A 17,204-nucleotide genomic window follows, 5' to 3' on the forward strand; every position below is an offset into this window, starting at 1 on the left:
CCCCGGATATGAATCCGACAGAGAACTTGTGGGCAGAATTAACGCGTCAAATCGACCACTTGGACCAGCAGCCGACCTCTGTGCATGAATTGCAGCAGGCTATTGTCACTGCATGGCAAGCGATTCCTGTCCAAACCTTGGCAAATCTCGTGAACAGCATGCCTCAACATGTACGACTACGTGCTCTCCTGAATGCTCGTGGGGGTTACACGAAGTACTGAATTGTAATTTTACTGTCCGTCCCAGTCGTAATTTAACTTTTGTTTTTGTTAAAAAAAATTTGGGCTAATGTTCAAAATAAAGAGATACTTCTGGAAAACGTACAGAAATTTAACACAGTACTGTCCATGAATTGAGTTCGATATCAGTTTACATCACTTTCAAGGATCAATTTATTTGTTTCGAAATGTCAAATGTGGTTTTTGTGTCTTTTAAAGGTCACATTAACAAAATCTAGAATAATTTCAACATAATTCCAATGAACTTTTGGTTCTAAGACATCTTGAAAAGTAAGTTCACCCCCACAAAAAAAAAATTCCATATTAAATGCCAAGTCTGTATAGCCCAGCCCAGCCCAGCGTGTATATATATATATATATATATATATATATATATATATATATTGCCCAGCAAATATATATTGCGTATTGTTGCCCAGTAATATATATATATATATATATATATATATATATATATATATATATATATATATATTGCATATATATTGCCCAGCGTATATATATATATAGTCTCAGCTGTCTCATGTGTAGTTGCTCATGCAGTTTAAATATCCCACACTATCTTTATGAAGAGCCGGACATTGGAACTCTCATGGCCAGGTAGCTTGGCCAGGTTCAGGAATTGTTGGACACGTTCATAGAGTTATTTTATTGACTAGAGGTCGCACTCGCTATGCCGCATACAGAACACGGCCGTGCCACCATGGAGACCCGGCCGCCATGTTTTTGGGGGGCAACAAGTACACGGATGCGCACACTAACGCTATGGTGTCGATGAACGAGTGGCTGTTTAAAGTTGATTTTTATTATTTGTTTCTTTTTTCTTTAATCTAAACGAACAATATTGTCATTGCCACTATTTATCATACATTAAAGCACCAATCTTGATTGAAGTTGGCAACCACACGAACGAACAAAGGATACATTTATTTACCTAAAAAAAATGTTCTATTTTCCTGATTATTAATGGAGTGTAAAACAGTTGATTATAAAACACCCATGATAAAACTAAGTTATACTAGGACATTCACTCTGCTCACTGTAACGGGAAGGGGTGCACAATCACATTTATATGCTGATAGTATAAAACTGCAACATAAAAAACTGAGGCACAGTGACAAGAAAGACCACTTTCATATTTAATTTAATTAATAGCAACTTCATTTATAATATAAACCTTAATTGAAAAGAATAATTAAAAAGAAAATATTTTAAAGAGAAAGATTGAAATAAAAAAGAAAAATATTAACATATTTTATTCCCCATGGAGAGTTCTTTACAATGAGCCATGTCTCAATTTTTTCTATTCAGCACTTTCGGAGATATAGAGGTGCAAAATTTTCCGTTTTTCCCAAGATGGCGGCCAAACCACGTGACCGATAACGTCATCATTATTATTTTTTTTCCACCAGTTTATGCCGTCATGTCGCTCAAGAAATTGCATCTTGATTAGATGAAGTTTTGTACTTGTCAAATTATCAAATTATGACGTCATAATGGAGGCCTTGGGCCGAGAGAGTAAAAAATTGGGCACAGTCTATTCCAGGGCAAGACAAATATGTGTGCAAAGTTTGGCGATTCTACGTGCAACGGTGTAGACGTAGTGCTGCGCACAGACAAATAGACAGACAGACAGACAGATGAAAAATCGGTCAGAGACCGAGGACTTGCCGGATTGTACTTTTTATCGGCCATTTTGGACAAATATGGCGATCGAACCACGTGACCGATGACGTCATCATTATTTGTTTTCTAAACTAATTTATTCCTTGATGATGCTCAAGAAATTTCATCTTGATCGGATGAAGTTTTGTACTCGTCGAATTATGACGTCATAATGGAGGCACCTATGACATCATCATTAACATATTTTATTCCCCATGGAGAGTGCTTTACAATGAGCCATGTCTCAATTTTTTCTATTCAGCACTTTCGGAGATATGGAGGTGCAAAGTTTTTCCGTTTTTCCAAGATGGCGGCCGAACCACATGACCAATGACATCATCATTAACATATTTTATTCCCCACGTGACCGATGACGTCATCAATTGGGCACAGTCTATTCCAGGGCAAGACCAATATGTGTGCAAAGTTTGGCGATTCTACGTGCAACAGTGTAGACGTAGTGCTGCAAACAGACAGACAGACAGACAGATGAAAAATCAGTCAGAGACTGAGGACTTGCCGAAATGTACTTCCACTGAGGGATGATCTCACCACCCGCTTATATAAATCGTTTAAATAATCATTTGCGCCTCCCAATTGAAGCCCCGCCCTTAGGGGCTTCATTGTAAAAAGTACCAATTCAACAGTTAAAAGGATTTTGAGCCGATTGGTGTTACGGCCTTGGCAAGATCGATGGAGACAGCGATCTGTTAGCTTATACACCGCCCAAATAGCTATGTGGAATTCTATCATGTTGAGATTAAACCCACGTTGTTTGAACTTTGGCAGAGGTCATTATTTACTTTTAATGATGTTTATATACGAATCAAAAAGAAGATAATTAGTTTTGGGTCGTCCTTTCCGCATATCTCATGGGATTGTGAGTTGGAGAGACGACCGTGATGGCGGGTACCGTTGCTCGGTTGCTAGCTAGCAAAGGTTTTGCGATGCTATGTGCAACGATGTAGACGTAGTACTGCGCACAAACAGACAGACAGGCAAACAAACAGACAGACAGACAGACAGACAGACAAACCAACCAACCAACATACCTGCCGGAATCTTTTCCGGCAAGTAACAAACCAACCGATCAACATACTTGTCGGAATCTTTTCCGGCAAGTAAAAATCACTCATAGAGCGACACTTGGCAAAAGAGAACAAAGCAGAATGGCACTCAGTAGAGCATCCTTTTGACCTCTTAAATAATTGGTGGTTGAATTCTGTTAGCTGCCATGAAAATCCAATTCAAATTCCAAGTCAATCGGGTGAAAATTGAGGCTTTTAGAAATTTGAAAAACATGGTTGACCTTAGGCTTATGTTGACCTTTTGGCCGATCCTGATCTCAAAAATAGTTGGTGTTTGAATTCAGTTCACTGATATGTAAATCCCATTCAAATTTCAAGTGAATCGGATGAAAATTGAGGATATTAGAAATTTGAAATTGTTGTTCACCATTGGCCTATGTTGCTCTTTTGGCCTATGTTGCTCTTTTGGCCTATGGTGATCTCAAAAATAGTTGGTGGTTGAATTCAGTTTGCTGATACGTAAATCCCATTCAAATTTCAAGTGAATGAAATGAAATTTCAAGTGAAATTTCAAGTCAAATGAAAATTGAGGATTTTAGAAATTCGGAAAAAGTGGTTGACCTTTGGCCTATGTTGGCCTTTTGGCCGATGCTGATCTCAAAAATAGTTGGTGGTTGAATTCAGTTAGCCGATATGTAAATCCTATTCAAATTTCAAGTCAATCGGATGAAAATTGAGGATTTTAGAAATTTGAAAAAGGTTGTTGACCTTAGGCCTATGTTGACCTTATGACCTATGTTGATCTCAAAAATGGTTGGTGGTTGTATTCAGTTAGCTGATTTGACAATCCTTTTGAAATTTCCAGTCAATCGGATGAAAATTGTGGATTTTAGAAATTTCAAAAACGTGGTTGACCTTTTGGCCCACGCTGATCTAAAAAATAGTTGGTGGTTGAATTCAATTCACCGACATGTATATCCTATTCAAATTTGAAGCCAATCGGATGAAAATTGAGGATTTTGGAAATTTGAAACAAGAGGTTGACCTTTGGCCTATGTTGACCTTTTGACCCCAAAAATATATACGATTTTGTGGGACCACGAACTCTACCATTTGGTAAAGTTTCGTGAAGATCGGTTAAAAATTGTGTCCTGTAGGCAAGTATAAGTGAGCGGACAGACAAACAAACACACAAACCGGAGTGAGCAACATACGAATCTTTTCCGGCAAGTAACAAACAAACACCCCAACAAATAAACAAACAAACACCACATCCATTCTACGCATGACCTAACAAAACTCCAAAGCAGATTGTTGGATTTTGTTGAGGCTGCACATGTGACGTTGCTACATGCATGTTTTAGAATTGACCTTGTGATGGTAGTCTGGATCAATGGGACCCCATTGCATCACAGGGTCTCAAGATGGTACTGCCCATGGAAAATGTACAAATATATTTTGGGTCAAAAAGCCACTAAAGAAAACGCCAAAGGGAAAATGTGTAGTTGTTTTAGACTTCTCCAACATATTTTGATACGTGGGGAAAAAAGTCTTTAAGGTTTGCTATCCTTTAATGTACCTTTAATTTTACCTTTAATGTATAAGGGTAAAATTAACCTGAAGCAAGAATATGTATAATATGACTTTTGTCCCACTTGGATTTAGAAAAAAAAAGACTTTAAAAGAATGATACTTCATGATAAGAATTAAGATAAGTCACACTGAAAAAAAACTCTTGGGTCCAAGTTGGTACTTGGGTCTGAGTTGGTCTGGACCCGAGCTGGTCTGGGTCTGAGATGGTCTGGGTCTGAGATGGTCTGGGTCCGAGATGATCTGGGACAGTCTGGATCTGAGATGGTCTGGGTCCGAGATGATCTGGGACAGTCTGGGTCTGAGATGGTCTAGGACAGTCTGAGATGGTCTGGGTCCGAGATGATCTGCGACAGTCTGGGTCCGAGGTGGTCTGGGTCCGAGATGGTCTGGGTCCGAGATGGTCTGGGTCTGAGATGATCTGGGACAGTCTGGGTCCGAGATGGTCTGGATCCCAGGTGGTCTGGGTCAGTCTGGGTCCGAGATGGTCTGGGTCCTAGATGATCTGGGACAGTCTGGGTCCGAGATGGTCTGGGTCCGAGATGGTCTGGGTCCGAGATGGTCTTGGTCCGAGATGGTCTGGGTCAGTCTGGATTTGAGATGGTCTGGGTCCGAGATGGTCTGGGTCTGAGATGGTCTAGGTCAGTCTGGGTCTGAGATGGTCTTGGTCCGAGATGGTCTGGGTCTGAGATGGTCTGGGTCTGAGATGGTCTGGGTCTGAGATGGTCTGGGTCCGAGATGATTTGGGTCCGAGATGGTCTGGGTCGGAAATGGTCTGGGTCCGAGATGATCTGGGACAGTCTGGGTCCGAGATGGTCTTGGTCCGAGATGATCTGGGTCCGAGATGGTCTGGGTCTGAGATGGTCTGGGTCCGAGATGATTTGGGTCAGTCTGGGTCCGAGATGGTCTTGGTCCGAGATGATCTGGGTCCGAGATGGTCTGGGTATGAGATGATCTGGGACAGTCTGGGTCCGAGATGGTCTGGGTCCGAGGTGGTCTGGGTCAGTCTGGGTCCGAGATGGTCTTGGTCCGAGATGATCTGGGTCCGAGATGATCTGGGTATGAGATGATCTGGGACAGTCTGGGTCCGAGATGGTCTGGGTCCGAGGTGGTCTGGGTCAGTCTGGGTCCGAGATGGTCTTGGTCCGAGATGATCTGGGTCCGAGATGGTCTGGGTATGAGATGATCTGGGACAGTCTGGGTCCGAGATGGTCTGGGTCCGAGGTGGTCTGGGTCAGTCTGGGTCCGAGATGGTCTGGGTCCTAGATGATCTGGGACAGTCTGGGTCCGAGATGGTCTTGGTCCGAGATGGTCTGGGTCAGTCTGGATCCGAGATGGTCTGGGTCTGAGATGATCTGGGTCCGAGATGGTCTGGGTCCGAGATGGTCTGGGTCAGTCTGGGTCCGAGATGGTCTTGGTCCGAGATGATCTGGGTCCGAGATGGTCTGGGTCCGAGATGGTCTGGGTCTGAGATAGTCTGGGTCTGAGATGGTCTTGGTCCGAGATGGTCTGGGTCCGAGATGGTCTGGGTCTGAGATGGTCTGGGTCTGAGATGGTCTGGGTCAGTCTGGGTCTGAGATGGTCTTGGTCCGAGATGGTCTGGGTCTGAGATGGTCTGGGTCTGAGATGGTCTGGGTCCGAGATGATTTGGGTCCGAGATGGTCTGGGTCCGAGATGATCTGGGACAGTCTGGGTCCGAGATGGTTCGGGACCGACTTGTCTCGAAACATTTCTGTAGTATTGTAGGTGTTATCAGTCCATCAGTCACGATCATGATGACGACCAGATGACAGACAAAAATAAACTCTCGCAGGTTTGAAGTTCATTTTTAGTGTAAGGCCTGGTGTAATGCTTGGCCACAATGGCATGAATGGAAAGGCCATTGTTCCAAAGATTGAAAGAGTTGCAAAGAGACACCAACTCCGCCTGTCATGCCTGTGCCTGTCTCGCCCTACAAGCAGGGCTGTATGGCTCTCTTTTACCATGGGTCTTATTGTAATGGAGACAACAACAAGACCCATGACATAAAAGAGAGCCATACAGCCCTGCTTCTTGTTGTAGGCCTGTCCGCCACTCTCAATGAATCTCACCAAATTCCGACCAAAATTTCTACTTTTTAAAAGAAAAACACAGACAGAGTACCCACCTGTGAAAACTAACATCCTTCTTCTGGTTCCTACGATTTGTGCACCCGTAGCAGGCACAACTTTTTGGCATCTTGCCACGAGAAAATATTCGCGACACAACCAGGTCATGTACGGTACATGTACGTTGTCAACAAATGTTTTCCCCAAAAAAGGCTGCCGGTCGTCCTTGTCGGCACGGGGCCATGTGGTACGTCCGCCCTCTAGTGTATAATATAACTCTTTGGACACGTTGCGCATTTCACTGCGGAAGCAGTCTCAGGTGTTGTTTCTGGGTGCAGCTGTAATTAAAGATCTCCCTTGAAGACATGCAGTGTTGTCACAACATTTCCGAATTTTCAGTAAATAACAGGAAACATAAAGGTGAACCAGAATAATAGGGCAGAAACTATTGAGCTCTTTTGGGTCGATATGAGCCAGGGCCACATTTCACACACAAACCACGTTTCAAGCTGGCCTCCAAAGCCAGTCGCCGACTGGGCATCCTCCGTCGTGCGAAGTCCTTCCTCGGCACACCTGAGCTCCTCACCACATACAAGGCTTTCATCCGCAGCTCAATGGAGTACTGCTCTCCCCTCTGGGCCGGTGCTCCTGCCTCACACCTAGCTCGTCTTCACGCTGTTGAAACCAAAGCTTTCAGAATCATTGGAATCTCCCGCAATGAAGCTAACTCCAAGGGCCTCTCACTCACTCACCGCAGGCAGGTTGGTGGTCTTTCGGTCTTCTACCGACTCCTCTCTGGCCTTGCCCCCCCAGCTCTCTCTGGGCTCTGTCCCCCAAATATTCCTACAGGTCGCACAAGATCTGCCTGCAACCCTCTTATGGTTAAACTGCCAAAATCAAGACTTTCTGCTCACCTTCACTCCTTCATTCCTCTTTTCTCCCGCCTCTGGAACAAACTCCCTCACTCTCTTCAATCCCACTCCACCCTCCAGATCTTTAAAACAGCTGTTCACCACCATCTCTTATCTTCCCCCATCCAAAACCTTGATCTTTTCTACCCCCGCTAATTTCACCCCAATTCCACTTTTTTGAAATACCAACTTCTGTCCTGGAAGTCCTTGGTGTCTTTGTGTTTTATACTTCTCCCACCCCCCCCCCCCTCCCTTCCCACGCCGCCCCCCCCCCCCCAAGCCCTCTCCCTCCCACCAAGCCCTCTCCCTCCCACACATCTCCCTGCTCTCAAATGTTGTGGTTGTGTGCTTCCCCTTCCCTCCCCATCTTGTCTTCCGCTCCCTCTTTTTATATATTTTGTTTGTCTGGTTGATTTGTTTGTGAAGTAACGAGCCTCGATTGAGTATACCAAAAAAAAAAAGAAAAATAAGGGAGGACCATTATTTGAGCCTCATCGGAAAGCCAGGTCAAAGTAGCACCTCCACATATACACATAGATATGTATATGTACAGCAGCTTGATCGTTGGACATGCAAATGTGCAGTTTACTGTCAACGAGACACATCCGGTGACATCTGTCCAAGGCGGTTTCCGGCACTCCCAGCTTGAGACAGGACACATGACATTCCACAGAGAACTTGTGTCATGACTTTCTGAATGGTATTTAACTTCAAATGTAAAGATGATTCATCTTGACGCATTTCACCTGAAATAAGTTAAATAATTACCAAATGGTGCAATAGTAAATTTAAAAAGCTGCACAACCTGCTCGACTGTAACACATTTTTGTACAGAGCCTGAGGATGAAGTTACCTCCCCAAAGGATTTTAACAAAACAATGATGGATGAGTTGGTAGGTGACAATAACAACGGCGGAATGAGTTGGTGGGTGACAATAACAACGGCGGAATGAGTTGGTGGGTGACAATAACAACGGCGGAATGAGTTGGTGGGTGACAATAACAACGGCGGAATGAGTTGGTGGGTGACAATAACAACGGCGGAATGAGTTGGTGGATGACAATAACAACGGTGGAATGTGTTGGTAGGTGACAATAACAACGGCGGAATGAGTTGGTGGGTGACAATAACAACGGCGGAATGAGTTGGTGGGTGACAATAACAACGGTGGAATGAGTTGGTGGGTGACAATAACAACGGTGGAATGAGTTGGTGGGTGACAATAACAACGGCGGAATGAGTTGGTGGATGACAATAACAACGGTGGAATGAGTTGGTAGGTGACAATAACAACGGCGGAATGAGTTGGTGGGTGACAATAACAACGGCGGAATGAGTTGGTGGGTGACAATAACAACGGTAGAATGAGTTGGTGGGTGACAATAACAACGGCGGAATGAGTTGGTGGATGACAATAACAACGGTGGAATGAGTTGGTAGGTGACAATAACAACGGCGGAATGAGTTGGTGGGTGACAATAACAACGGCGGAATGAGTTGGTGGGTGACAATAACAACGGTGGAATGAGTTGGTGGGTGACAATAACAATGGTGGAATGAGTTGGTGGGTGACAATAACAACGGTGGAATGAGTTGGTGGGTGACAATAACAACGGTGGAATGAGTTGGTGGGTGACAATAACAACGGTGGAATGAGTTGGTAGGTGACAATAACAACAGTGGAATGAGTTGGTGGGTGACAATAACAACGGTGGAATGAGTTGGTGGGTGACAATAACAATGGTGGAGTGTGTTGGTGGGTGACAATAACAACGGTGGAATGAGTTGGTGGGTGACAAGAACAACGGTGGAATGAGTTGGTAGGTGACAATAACAATGGTGGAATGGGTTGGTAGGTGACAAGAACAAGAGGGGATGAGTTGGTAGGTGACAATAACAACGGTGGGATGAGTTGGTAGGTGACAATAACAACAGTGGAATGAGTTGGTAGGTGACAATAACAATGGTGAATGAATTGTTAGGTTAAAAACAATGGTGGATGAGTTTGTAGGTGTCAAGAACAATGGTGGATGGGTTGTTAGGTGAAAAATCAATGGTGGATGAGTTTGTAGGTGACAAGATCAATGGTGGAATGAGTTGGTAGGTGACAATAACAATGGTGGAATGAGTTGGTGGGTGACAAGAGCAACGGTGGAATGAGTTGGTGGGTGACAATAAGAACGGTGGAATGAGTTGGTGGGTGACAAGAACAACGGTGGAATGAGTTGGTGGGTGACAATAACAACGGTGGAATGAGTTGGTAGGTGACAAGAACAACGGTGGAATGAGTTGGTGGGTGACAATAACAACGGTGGAATGAGTTTGTGGGTGACAATAACAACGGTGGAATGAGTTGGTGGGTGACAAGAACAACGGTGGAATGAGTTGGTGGGTGACAATAACAACGGTGGAATGAGTTGTTAGGTGACAATAACAACGGTGGAATGAGTTGGTGGGTGACAATAACAACGGTGGAATGAGTTGGTAGGTGACAATAACAACGGTGGAATGAGTTGGTAGGTGACAAGAACAACGGTGGAATGAGTTGGTGGGTGACAATAACAATGGTGGATGAGTTGGTGGGTGATGAGACAATGGTGGATGCGTTGATAGGTGAAAAGAACAATGGTAGATGAGTTCGTGGGTGACAAGAGCAATGGTGGGTGGATGAGTTGGTAGGTGACAAGAACAAGCCGATTAGATTTGGGTTCAGGTCCGGATCCAGATCCGATCAATTAGTGGATACAAAACATAAACTGTTCAGCCTGACGGAGGTGTGCTCTCCACCGAGTGCCGTTCTCGTTTTTGTGTGTGTGTGTGGGTGTGTGTGTGTGTGTGTGTGTGTTTGAGCTTATGTGTACATGTGTTAGTGTACATGTTTGTGAGTGTGAGTTTGTATGTGAGTATGTATGTGAGTATGTGTATGATTTTGTACATGCAAGCGTGAGTGAGTGTGAGTTTGTGTGTTTTTTGTTTGTATCAAACGGAAGACCAAATACTGCATGTGTGTGTGTGTGTGTGTGTGTGTGTGTGTGTGTGTGTGTGTATCATTGGTTGTTGTCTCCATTTGAGGATTTCAGGAGGTGGAACGGAGGCCTCCCAGGAACCAAAGTATCCATCTTCTCTTCGGTAAGCGATATCACGGTTCATGGACCTAACTGTTGAACTTTTTCAGCATTTTGTTCCAAGTTCTCTTTTAAGGATCGTCACCGAACGGGGATGGGGGTATATATATATATATATTGTCGCGTCCCCAGGGTGACAGATGACCGAAACGAGCCTCAACTCCGAAGCGTACTTCGAACCTTGGCGGGATTGTCTTTGGCGCACGCGGGAAAGGCCCGGAGCCTTATCTGCTCGGACGGCCAACACTGGGTTAATCGGAACCCACAAACACAAATAAGGAACAAGCGAAATCCACAATACAAGAATGAAATGCAAAAATAAAGGATTTAATGACAATAAATGCAAGAGACAAAAATGAAAGGCGAGGTAAAAACTATCATTCTTAATTGAGACATCTCCACTCAGACTCGTGTACAAACGAGGGGAAAGATTAAATAAAGATAAATGATGTTCCTGCTGGCCGGCACTTAACTATAGTCTCAATAAGGGGGGTTGGCGTTTGTCACATCCAAACCCCCACGTGAGAAGCGCACCAACAAAGGCGCCAACAAATGCCCACGCATGAACAAGCAGCCAACCGGCCCTTCCTCGCTTCCACAGTCAAGCGAGATGCGGCTCTCTCCTCCCGCGAAAAGCACCACAGTCAACAACACCCCCTCCTCTGACGTTGCAAAACTTACAAAAACTCCGACACGTCTCCTCACCAGTGCACCGGAGACAACCGTGCCCACTCGAGCCAAGAGCCAGAACGAGAGAAAATGTGACCGCCTCCAAGGAACGCCAGCACAAAAAAGAGAATGCGGCTGCCTCCAACGCCAGGACCAGAACTCCAGAAGAGACCAAGATGGCGAGACGGCTTATTTTTGCTCCCCTAGCTCTCAAATGTTCCACTGCTGACGTCACACTCTGTCCAATCACCCACGTCCAATTTAATCAGTCCATCGTCATGACCAATCGTCGTCTTCGGGGCGGAGCCTCACGGTCTTGCTTGACATCCAATGACGAAGGTCGAGGCGTGGCCTCATCGTCACGAGTCGTCAGGGGGCGGAGTCTAATCTCCATTCGGAAATGTTCGGATGACGTAGGGATTTACTTGCCGATTGGCAAATGTGCTGGGTTTCTGTCAGGCTTATGGGTGTTCCAATGGCGGCCCTTTTTGATGAAATAGAAATGAAGGGAAAAATTACAGGGGCAATTACACCTGGGGGTTATCCTTAAACCCTACCTAATTAGCATAGCTCCACCCCTCGTACAGAGACATATGTATGATATTATTCTATACAGATTCCCTAATTATGTACATTGAGATGGCTCCTGGGCTTCTTCTTCTTTGCGTCTCACGGTCCATACCAAAACCTACACATTCTGAACTTTCCTAAGGTATTCCATACCTACCCCCACAAACATAATTATAATTATATATATATATATATATATATATATATATATATATATATATATATATATATATATATATATATATATATATATAGTATATATATATATATATATATATACAGTATGTGTGTATGTTGTCTGTGTGTATATGTGTATATATGTATGTATATATGTGTATGTGTGTGTGCATATATATGTATATAATATGTATGAATGTGTGTTGTCTGTGTGTATATGTGTATGTATATATAGATATATATATACAAATATATATATAAATATAAATATATATATATATATACACACACACACACACACACACACACACACACACACACACACACACACGACCAAAAGTATGCAGACACCCCTTCTAATTAGGTATATATAATCAAGCACACAGCCATGCCATCTCCATAGACAAACATTGGCAGTAGAATGGGCCGTACTGAAGAGCTCAGTGACTTTCAACGTGGCACCATCATAGGATGCCACCTTTCCAACAACTCAGTTCGTCAAATTTCTCCCCTGCTAGAGCTACCCCATTCAACTGTAAGTGCTGTTATTATGAAGTGGAAACGTCTAGGAACAGCTCAGCCACGAAGTCGTAGGCCACACAAGCTCACAGAACGGGACCACCGAGTGCTGAAGCGCGTAGCACGTAAACATCGTCTGTCCTAGGTTGCAACACTTAATACTGAGTTTCAAAATGCCTCTGGAAGCAACGTCAGCACAACAACTGTTTGTCGCGAGATTCTTGAAATGGGTTTCCATGGCTGAGCAGCCACACACAAGCCTAAGATCACCATGTGCAATGCCAAGCGTCGGCTGGAGTGGTGTAAAGCTCGCCGCCATTGGACTCTGGAGCAGTGGAAACGCGTTCTCTGCAGTGATGAATCATGCTTCACCATGTGGCAGTCCAATGGACGAATCTGATTTTGGCGGATGGCAGAAACGCAACCTGCCCGAATGCATAGTGCCAAATGTAAAGTTTGGTGGAGGGGTAATAATGGTCTGGGACTGTTTTTCATGGTTCAGGCTCGGCCCCTTAGTTCCAGTGAGGGGAAATCTTAACGCTACAGCATACAATGACATTCTAGATGAGTGTGTGCTTCCAATTTTGTGGCAACAGTTTGGGGAAGGCCCTTTCCTGTTTCACCACACCAATGCCCCCGTGCACAAAGCGAGGTCCATACAGAAATGGTTTGTCGAGATCGGTGTGGAAGAACTTGACTGGCCTGCACAGAGCACTGACCTCAACCCCATCGAACACCTTTGGGATGAATTGGAATTCTAACTACGACCCAGGCCTAATCACCCAATATCAGTGCCTGACCTCACTAATGCTCTTGTGGCTGAATGAAAGGAAATCCCTGCAGCAATGTTCCTACATCTAGTGGAAAGCCTTTCCAGAAGAGTGGAGGCTGTTTTAGCAGCAAAGGGGGAACCAACTCCATATTAATGGCCATGATTTTGGAATGAGCTGTTTGATGTTCAGGTGTCCACATACTTTTGGTCATGTCGTGTATGTATGTATGTATGTATGTATGTATGTATATATATATATATATATATATATATATATATATATATATATATATATATGTGTGTGTGTGTGTAAATGTATGTGTGTTGTGGGTGTATGTTGTCTGTGTGTATATATGTATATATGTATGTGTATGGAACATATTCACATCACAACTACAGACTCGGCATTTAATATGGAATTTTTTTTTGTGTGGGTGAACTTACTTTTCAAGATGACTTAGAACCAAAAGTTCATTGGAATTATGTTGAAATTATTCTCGATTTTGTTAATGTGACCTTTAAAAGAAACAAAAACCACATTTAACATTTCAAAGCAAATAAATTGATCCTTGAAAGTGATGTAAACTGATATCGAACTCAATTCATGGACAGTACTGTGTTAAACTTCTGTATGTTTTCCAGAAGTATCTCTTTATTTTGCACATTAGCCAAAATTTTTTTTTAACAAAAACAAAAGTTAAATTACGACTGGGATTACGGAGAGTAAAATTACAGTTCAGTACTTCGTGTAACCCCCACGAGCATTCAGGAGAGCATGTACACGTTGAGGCGTGCTGTTCATGACATTTGCCAAGGTTTGGACAGGAATCGCTTGCCATGCAGTTACAATAGTCTGCTGCAATTTACGCACAGAGGTCGGCTGCTGGTCCAAGTTGTCGATTTGACACGTTAATTCTGCCCACAAGTTCTCTATCGGATTCATATCTGGGGACATGGCAGGCCACTCCATATGATCTACACCACGGTCAGCAAGAAAGTGTTGGATCATGCGAGCACGATGAGGCCGTGCATTGTCATCTTGGAAGACAAAGTTTCCTTGAAAGGCTGCACGAACAAATGGAAGCAACGTTTCTTCCAGAATGGCCCTATGCTTGAACTGGTTCAGGTTTCCATTCAGAACAACCAGGTCAGTTTTGCCCCCTGCTTGAAAAGCAGCCCAAACGGTCACCCCACCACCTCCAGCTTGGACTCTTGGCACTATACAATCTTCGTTGTGGGCTTCATGCACTTGGCTGCACACTCGGACGCGGCCATCTTGACGATAGACCAGAAATCTAGACTCGTCACTGAAGGTCACGTGATTCCAGTGTCCTGGCTGCCATTGACGGTGCTCTCTGGCCCACTGCAATCGGCGCTGGCGGTGTTGTCTGGTCAGATGTGGCTTTCTCAGGGGACGCCTGGCACGATAGCCTGCTTGAACCAGTCGTTGGTTGACTAGCCTTCTGGATACAGGCACATTTGTCAGTTGCTGCCACTCAGCCCTAAGCCGATTAGCTGACTTGGTACGGCCATTGCGGACTAACCGGTGCAGCTGGCGATCATCCCTCCTTGTGGTTCTGCGGGGACGTCCTGACCTCGGTATTGGAGTAGGGACACTCCTCTGAGCATTTCGTTTCAGGATCTTTGACACCTGACCTTGAGTGATGCCATATTGCCGAGCAATAGCACGTTGTTTCATGCTGGAATTTCGTAAAGCCACCACTAAATGACAAACAGCATTGTCGAGTTGACGGACCATCTCCAGGGGAAGCGGCAATAACTTTTGTAGACGTGCAGCAGTTGTTTTCCACGAATACAGAACGCAACAACCCTTATATACCCGATTGTGAAGCCAACCGTCAAATGTACCTGTCCGTACATTTTGTCACGCCACCTGTGATATAATCCTGTTATTGACTTCTTGCTGCGACAGACAATCAGTGACATGGCTCTTTTAACAAAGAAATCACCGAAGCGTAAAAGAAACTCACCAGATTGATATACCGAGTTCAGAAAGTAAACCCAAGTCAAGAAAAAAAATATATTCCATATTAAATGCCAAGTCTGTATATTGCTTTTGTGATCAATTGAGAAGGTGGACAGTACACGGATCTACGTCTGGCAGCGATAGTTATATCCCTAAGGTAATCTGGTGCGTACGTACATATATGGATCATGATGGTAATGATGAAGACCACTCTTTTTCGCATGTTCAGATACATATGGCTGCCAAAGGAGTTTCTCGCCTATTGGGCACAATCCTAGACGGGTCGCCACTACAACGTAGGATACCTGAATGACTCATTCATCCCAGTGACCTGGTTCTCATTTTGTCAACCTCGTTAGGATGGCAGCCTGAGTCAAGGGGCTCCACATGGGCTCGGACTCTGGACCTTGCGATCTTAAGCCATTCATGGAAACCTTGAAGTTGCATCCTACATGAGGAAATTAATTTAAAACAAAGTACGAAAAGGTAAGGCTACTCACAAGAATAGGTGTTGCGAATCGATACACGAAGTACGGGGTTTGTCGGTCGATCAGACAGCAAGACAGGTAGCTGGGAAGGTCGCCATCAACTGATCAAGGTGAGCAGTAAGCCACGGTCAGTCGGTAAAAGAGAAAACGAAGAGGTTATATTATTCTGCCTTTGTGGATCGTAAAATAAATACCTCAACGCCCAAAGCTGATACTTGTACGTCACAGCCAATTTCCTTTACCTGGTTGCTCGTCACACGTTGTCAAGGGGCAGTGATTCACACGGTCCACACCTCCACCATCCCTATCTGTCGGTGTAAGCGTCATGGCGCCAGTTTGAATGCGAGTCTTCTTCTTCCATCTTTCTTATCTATATACGTATAATGGAGCAAGTGATTATGTATATGTATGTATGTATGCATGCATGCATGTGTGTATGAATGCGTGTGTATGTATGTATGCATGTATATATGTGTGTATGTATGTATGCATGTATATATGTGTACATACATACATACGTATGTATGTATGTATGTATGTATGCATGTATGTGTGTATGAATGCGTGTGTATGTATGTATGCATGTATATATGTGTGTATGTATGTATGTATGTATGTATGTGTGCATGTATGTGTGTATGAATATATGTGTGTATGTATGTATGTATGTATATATGTATGTATGTATATATGTATATATGTATATATGTATATATGTATGTATGTATGTATGTGTGCATGTATGTGTGTATTATGTATATATGTTTGTATGTATGTATATATATATGTATGTATGTATGTATGTATATATATATATATATATATATATATATATATATATATATATATATATATATATATATATATATATATATACTACATGGCCAAAAGTATGTGGACATCCCTTCTAATTATATTATTCCGCTGTTTATGTGTATGTGTGTGTGTATTATCTTAGATTATTCGGCTGTTTAAACCACACCCATTGCTGACAGGTATATATAATCAAGCACACAGCCTTGCAATCTCCATAGACAAACATTGGCAGTAGAATGGGCCGTACTGAAGAGCTCAGTGACTTTCAACGTGGCACTGTCATAGGATGCCACTTTTTTAACAAGTCAGTTCGTCAAATTTCTGCCCTGCTAGAGCTGCTCCAGTCAACTTTAAGTGCTGTTATTGTGAAGTGGAAACGTCTAGGAGCAACAACAGCTCAAACACAAGGTTTTAGGCCACAAAAGCTAACAGAACAGGACCACTGAGTGCTGAAGTGCAGAGCGCATAAACATAGTCTGTCCTCGGTTGCAGCACTCACTGCCGATTTCCAAACTGCCTCTAGAAGCAACGTCAGCACAACAGCTGTTCGTCGGGAGCTT

The 17,204-nt window shown here is 43.7% G+C and overlaps 1 protein-coding gene across 1 annotated transcript in view; it reads right to left on the reverse strand.

The window, feature by feature from the left end:
• The window catches only part of LOC137427971 (transmembrane gamma-carboxyglutamic acid protein 2), a 39,675-nt gene extending 23,572 nt beyond the window's left edge, over positions 1-16,103 (reverse strand). The window contains exon 1 of the mRNA XM_068117843.2: positions 15,841-16,103. The gene's annotated coding sequence lies outside the window, so the exon portion shown is untranslated. The remainder of the gene's footprint in view (positions 1-15,840) is intronic.
• Between the last annotated feature and the right edge of the window lie 1,101 nt (positions 16,104-17,204).

The sequence above is a fragment of the Myxine glutinosa genome, chromosome 5, assembly GCF_964187855.1.
Source record: "Myxine glutinosa chromosome 5, kmMyxGlut1.1, whole genome shotgun sequence".
NCBI lineage: Eukaryota > Metazoa > Chordata > Myxini > Myxiniformes > Myxinidae > Myxine > Myxine glutinosa.